The sequence below is a fragment of the Lagenorhynchus albirostris genome, chromosome X (assembly GCF_949774975.1).
Source record: "Lagenorhynchus albirostris chromosome X, mLagAlb1.1, whole genome shotgun sequence".
Taxonomy (NCBI): Eukaryota; Metazoa; Chordata; class Mammalia; order Artiodactyla; family Delphinidae; genus Lagenorhynchus; species Lagenorhynchus albirostris.
The window spans coordinates 35,553,381-35,559,764 of record NC_083116.1 but is presented as its reverse complement, the minus strand read 5'-3'; the positions used below and the strand labels follow the sequence as shown (position 1 = coordinate 35,559,764).

General features: G+C 52.8%; 1 long non-coding RNA gene across 2 annotated transcripts; it reads left to right on the top strand.

Moving 5' to 3' along the window:
• Positions 1-2,459: 2,459 nt before the first annotated feature.
• On the top strand, positions 2,460-5,387 carry LOC132513803 (uncharacterized). Of its 2 annotated transcripts, XR_009538543.1 has the most exons (4): positions 2,460-2,735; positions 3,376-3,441; positions 3,560-3,669; positions 4,459-5,387. It is a non-coding gene; the product is annotated as an uncharacterized LOC132513803 (long non-coding RNA). The 2 variants fall into 2 exon arrangements; XR_009538542.1 differs by having other exon boundaries at positions 2,460-3,441.
• The last annotated feature ends 997 nt before the right edge of the window (positions 5,388-6,384 follow it).

Genomic DNA, 6,384 nt, shown 5'->3' with positions numbered 1-6,384 from the left:
GCAAATATGTATTTTAACAAAATCAGTAATACCACACATCATATTAGAAAGAGCATGGGTTTTATACTCAGATCTAGACACAAATCCCAGCTCTGCAAAATTCATGTAATACTCATGTATACATAAATATATTTTTTAATTAAGGAAAATAAAAAGTAAAATGCAAAGTGATTCTTTAAAAAGTCTTAAGAGTACGTGGTTTACTTAGTCTTTGCCTCCCTCTTTCTTGCTTTGTCGTAGACTTGAAGGGTCATTATTATTCATTTCCCAATTCCCAATATCATCAGAATTTAACATGAATTAGTCCAAAGAGGAATCCCAATCTCCAACTTCCCCAGATGTTGTCTCTGGTGAATCTAGAGGCCTGTTGTGTGACTTTTCCTAAGAGGACCCTGGCAGATGTATTTGTTCACTCTTGGTCTTGAAACTTATTTTGTTGACATTACAGCAAAATGATTGTTGGATATTATGCAGTGTTGAGAAAATTGGATAGAAGTGCACTGGGGAGGGTCATGACCCATCTTGACCATTTAACTATGTGAGGACACATTTATCTTTATAAAAAGAAGTTTGAAAGTGAAGAAGAAAAATCACCAATAATTCTACTTCTTTAACCCAACTATTATAATTTTATGTTCATCTCTAATTTTTTTTTGTGTGTGTAGGCATATTTTACATCATTATAATTCGAATGTACTTATTATTTTGCATTTTTGGTCATTTTTGATGACAGCTTACTGTCTCCTTGCTGGGGTTTATGCTAATTTACATAATCTAGCCAAATCCTAGGGCGGTTGGATTTTGGAGTAGCAAGAGACGACAGTTTTGTGGGGTTTTTGCCATACGCGGGCCTCTCACTGTCGTGGCCTCTCCCGTTGCGGAGCACAGGCTCCGGACGCGCAGGCTCAGCGGCCATGGCTCACGGGCCCAGCCGCTCCGCGCCATGTGGGATCTTCCGGACCGGGGCACGAACCCGTGTCCCTTGCATCGGCAGGCGGACTCTCAATCAGTGCGCCACCAGGGAAGCCCAAGAGACGACATTTGAGGTTAGATTTTAGAAGGCTTTCAACATGGGCAAAAATTTGAACTTTTTCTTAAAGACAAGATATGCCATGGGAGGTTTTAGGGAAAGGATGGACAGAAACAGCCACATCTTAACAATTGTTAATATAACTATATATATGTGTGTGTGTGTATACACACATATATATTGTATTTGAAGTAGATTAATCATTCTCTTTTTGTATAATGCTGTTTTTATTTTTATTTTTTTGGCTGCGTTGGGTCTTTGTTGCTGTGCGTGGGCTTTCTCTGGTTGCGGTGAGCAGAGGCTACTCTTTGTTGCGGTGCGCGGGCTTCTCATTGCGGTGGCTTGTTGCGGAGCACCGGCTCTAGGTACGCGGGCTTCTGTAGTTGTGGCACGTGGGCTCAGTAGTTGTGGCTCGCGGGCTCCAGAGCGCAGGCTCAGTAGTTGTGGCTCACAGGCTTAGTTGCTCTGCAGCATGTGGGATCTTCCCGGACCAGGGCTCGAACCAGTGTCCCCTGCATTGGCAGGTGGATTCTTAATCACTGCGCCACCAGGGAAGCCCCTATAATGCTGTTTTAAAAGTGTGTGTTTCATGTGCAGAAAGGTAATTTTCCTATCTAGATTGCCATCTCTTTGAACCCCATTGCCATACCTGCCTCTCAGTTTACTGTGGTTTCTGGAGACTCCATCGGTGTAAACTGCTTGCCTGACAGGTGGTGTCCCAAATCCAAACCATTTGCCCCCAGTAAAAAGTGCTTGTGTAGCTGGACAGATTTCCTCCCCTGAAAATGTATCTGAAATCCCAGTCTTCCTGCGGGGGCAGTTGAGGAAGATATACTCAATAACCGCCCTCCCCTCCCACTGTCAGGTGCGCCTCTTTCTCGAGGGCCACACCTCTGTCTAGACAACCCTGACAGTGTAGAAGTTTCCATCTCCTTTTCCTTTCCCTCTCCCTGTTCCCTCCCCTTCATTTTTTTTTTCCTTCCCGGCGCTTCCTGCCTGGAAACAAAAGATTGGTCCCCAGTAGCCCACTCAGGGTGATTTTAGTTTTCTGCTCCGGCTCTGATTGGCCTCCGCGCGGTGCAGAGCCCGGGTGACGTCATAGCGGAGCAGGGCGAGGGAGCTGTTGCCGAGCAGGGCTCGACCGCGGGCGTGCAGCTGTGGGCGGCGGACCGTCTGGGGTCTCGCGCGGGGGGCTGCAGCTTTCCCCGGCCCGGAGCGAGTGTGCGGGGCCGGGAGGAGAGCCGGGAGGGTGGGGAGCGGGCCGAGCCCGGGGCTGCGGCTGCGGCCGCGGGGCTGTGGCGCCCCAGCCCCGCCAGCCAGCCCGAGCGCTCGGAGGGAGAGGCAAGGTCTGGACGGGGTGGCTGGACCAGTGGCAGGTAAATCCCGCGATGGGTGGCACCCGGCTCGCTCTGGGGAAGGGGGTGGCGGCTGGGCTCTGCTTTTAGCCGGCCGGGCCGATTTTCTGCCTGCCTGGACCCCCCTCCCGCTGTCGTGGCGCCCCGGCCTCGAGTCCCCTACGTGGCTCCCCCAGAGCCCTGACACCCGGCGCACCGCGTACACGATCTCGGCTTGCGAACGCGGACAAGTGGGTGTGTCGGGGCCATTCCCGGAGGACCAGGGCCCCTTCGGTGGGTCAAGCCCTAGACTTGCTTACTGGGGCCTGGGCCGCTTGAGGCTAAATCCGCCCCCGGAGCTACGTCAGGCTGTAAGTCTTATACCATCTTCCCGCCTCCCTCCCCCAGCCACTGTAGCAGCGACGGCAGCCCCCTACCCTCCCAAGGCGAGGGGGTGTGGCCGCGGCCCCGGCAAGTCCGGGGGAGGGGGAACAGCCCAACCGGAGCAAACAGAAAAAGTGACGATTTTCTTACACGGGCGCCTTTCCCCCCTTTCTTTTATTTTTCTATATTCCCCCTCCCCCTTTTTGGTGGGGTAGGGCAACCAGAGGAGGACTCTTTTCTTCTCCTGTGAGGACTAGAATGATGCAATAATGTCCCTAGAAAACCCGGGGTCCCTCAGTTGGCCTTTGTCTTTGGGGAGCAGGGTCATCAGGTCCACTGCCCCCCTTCCCTGTCCCCGTCAGCTTGCAGGGGGCCTTGCCCTCAGTTTGTGAACTGGCTCTGGCAAGGTTCCTGCCACACTTTCGGAGGGACTGGACCTTTTCGATTCTTGCTCTGGCAGGATTCCTGCCACACTTTCGGAGGGATTGGACCTTTTTGATTTCTCGCTCTGGCAGGTTCTCCTTCCCTCGGTGGTTGTGGAGGGGTGGAGTGTGGGAGCGGTGGGAGGGCGGTGCCTGCAGGGAAGGAGCCAGAGGCTCCACTTGTTCTTTTGGTCCCACCTTCCAGAATCCAGTGCCAGACTCTGGACTTGAGGGTTCTGGGCTGTGGTCTGTAGAAGCGAAGGAGAGAAGGGTGAGTGGCTTGGCTTTGGGAAGCATGAAGGGGGCGGTTGCAGTGCTATTTTTAAAAAATGGTTTTCAGCAGGGAAGCCTTTAGCCATGTTAGTCTCGCTCCCCTCATGGTTTTGCAGACTCAAATCCAGGCCAACTGTATGGCTGTCTGAGGTGTTGGAACAGAAGGAAGTCCATTCCTGTCGGTGACAACACTGTGGCCCTGTTCTGGAATGACCGAGGTGTAAAGGTCAGTGTGGTTTTCACTGGGCCATCTGCAAAATTATAATTGGGCAGGTCTGTCATTTGGTTCTTGAGGCCTTTAATCAGGGACACCTTTGGGCAAAGGGGCTTAATATGGTAATGGGCGATTAACAGGCCAGGGCTTGGAGAGAGCCATGTAAGCCTCCGTTTCTGGATACAAATATCATAGCCTCCTCCCCCCGCGAAAGAGGCAAAATAGCCAGAGACTGGGGGGGGGGAAGCCAACAGCTGCGAATCTCGAGGCCAGGGGGACCTCGTAGGAGAGACCTCACAGAAAAAGGGGGTTTGCCTGTGACAGAGGTACAGGCATGGGGCCACAACACCCTAAGGACATTCCAAGTAGCTGACCATTCCCACAGGTTGCTCTGAGGTCTTTTGGGGGAAGGGAGCAGACAGACGTGACAAGAGACGGAAATGAGGAATAACTTCGGGGATTGGGAGGTGCTGCCCTCATCAGAGACTCTGTTATTATGAGGTCAGAGACTAAGCTACTGTGAAGTCAAAGTGGATAGCCAAGGCCAAAGAAAAAAAAATCAGATCTAGAAATCAGATAGAGTAGGTAGGTAAGGTCAGGGGAGTAGATAGGAGCAAAGCCAAAGAGAGAGAGAAGAAAAAAGCCATCATCTTACCAGGAGCCCAAAGGCCCTGATTTCCCTGGTGAACTGGGGGCAGTTTGGGTGGCTGGGGCACCTGTGGCTCAGTCCAGACTTAGGGGGACAATTGCTCCGTAGTTGGGGAATCAATAGCATTCCCACTGGTGAAACCCAACCTTCAGGAGCCAGTAGCTTTGGTCGAGGGAAGAAGAAGAAACTCCATGAGCAGCAGCCTCTACAAATGGGTCTTCCTCCTGGGTAAGGAGAAGGGAGTGGGGGGCCAGGGCCCCAGAACGGACTGGAGGAGCTTCGAATCTGACCGAGACAGGTAGGTTGACTGCTTTTACCTGGGGTGGTCCAGGGCCAGGTCTGGGGCCCCTGCTTCAGGCATGGGGGTATCTCTGCCTGTGCTCAAAAAGAAAGCCCTCCTTCCCAGGGGCCCCGGGACCCTGTGCAGACCGGGGACGGCGAAAACCACTGCCCTAGAAGGTAAGTGAAGCTGCTGAGGCATCTAGGATGCAGCTTAAGCTTCAGCTGCCCCGTTGTCCCCCAACCTCGCCACCGGCCAGAGGCTAGGCAGTTCCCTCTGCAGGGCCTTGGGGTGAACTCGGCTGCCAGCTCAGTATTACGCGGCTTCTCCGACAGGGGGCGGGAAAGGGCAGGCCGCGGTGCGCCCAGGGCCAGAGACCTCCATTTCAGGTGTGAAACCTGGGCCTCGGATCAAGTGACAGCCATACATTTCAAATCTGATTTAGGGGTACCAGATGAACCCTCGGGTCTGGCAGTCTGCTTCCATTTCCTCCCAGAATGTGTCGCTTCCTCCCGCGCTCCGCGAAGGCGGAGCATTCTGGAAGGCGTTTGCATTTACATCCCTGGTGATTACTGGAGTCACTAATACAGCCTAACCCAGAGTTTAATTGGAAACGTTAAACAATGCGATGGATCCGTGTCTGATTTGCACAGTCGGTCAATTATCTGCAGGTTGGGGCAATCTGCGCTGCACCCAGGGGGATGCGAGGAGGGGCAAGATGGCGTGGTCACAGCTGGGTCTGCGGGCGCGAAGCAAAATGAGGGGAAGCGGAGCTTGAAGACTGGAAAGAGATGAACAGTCTCCTGGTGGGGAATGGAAATCACGGAAAGGCTTGGGCGCCTGATCACTGAGATGGAATAGGACGATGTTGGAGCCCACACAGTGGAGATGGAGGCCAGGGTTTTGCCCTGAGGTGGGAGGGTCCTGGATTTGGAGAAGAAAGATTTTTTAGGGACTAGAGGACCAGGAGCTGGGGTGGAACCAACCTTGGGAGTCCAGAAGCCAGTGTTCTGGTCTGAGTGTTTCTGCCCCTCTCTGGGCCTCAATTTCCTTGTCTTTCAAATGATGGGTTTGGACTAGGTGGTTTCTAAGATGGTGGTGACATTTTAGGAAGTGGGTCCATTTATTCTTGGTAATGAAAAACAGATTCACTAAAGGAGAGCCCCCCCCCCAATTTACCCCTTTTAAATCATACTTTTTGGCGTGCCTCTTATTTGGAGGAAAACTGTACAAAACAAACCCACAACCACTACACACATTTCATCTCTTTCAGCAGGGTGGCCTTACTTTTATTTCATGGGAATGGGAACAGGGAGGAAAAGAGATGCGCAACTGGAGAATCTGCCCCTGTAACCAAGGCCCTGAAAAGCGCCATGGGGCTCTTACACAGATCTTACACCCTGGAGGGGGGCGGACATGCGTTAGTGGCCCTGACTCCCTAACTCAGCCTCAAAACAGAAGGGCTTGGGGTGAGGGTGAAGGAAAGGCCCGGCTTAGGGTCTGTATCCTTTTCCTTCTGTCTTCCTCAACCCCCTCCCTCTCTGAGCCAAGGGGAAGTTTTGGAATTCTGTACTTTCTAGAGACACTACCCCTAACAATCAGCACAATCGCGCCCTCTAGTGACCTCAACGGGGACACCTTTGGCAGAGCTCCGGATACATCCCGTGGCCCAGCTCCAAGGTCAGAGCTTAACCCCCTGTGCAGCTGCTCCTTCCTGTGGAGAAGGGCTCCAGTCCTTCCAACTTTGAAACTCAGGTGGCTGCAACTTCCTGTAGGCCCATCTGGGGCTGGGAGTTGA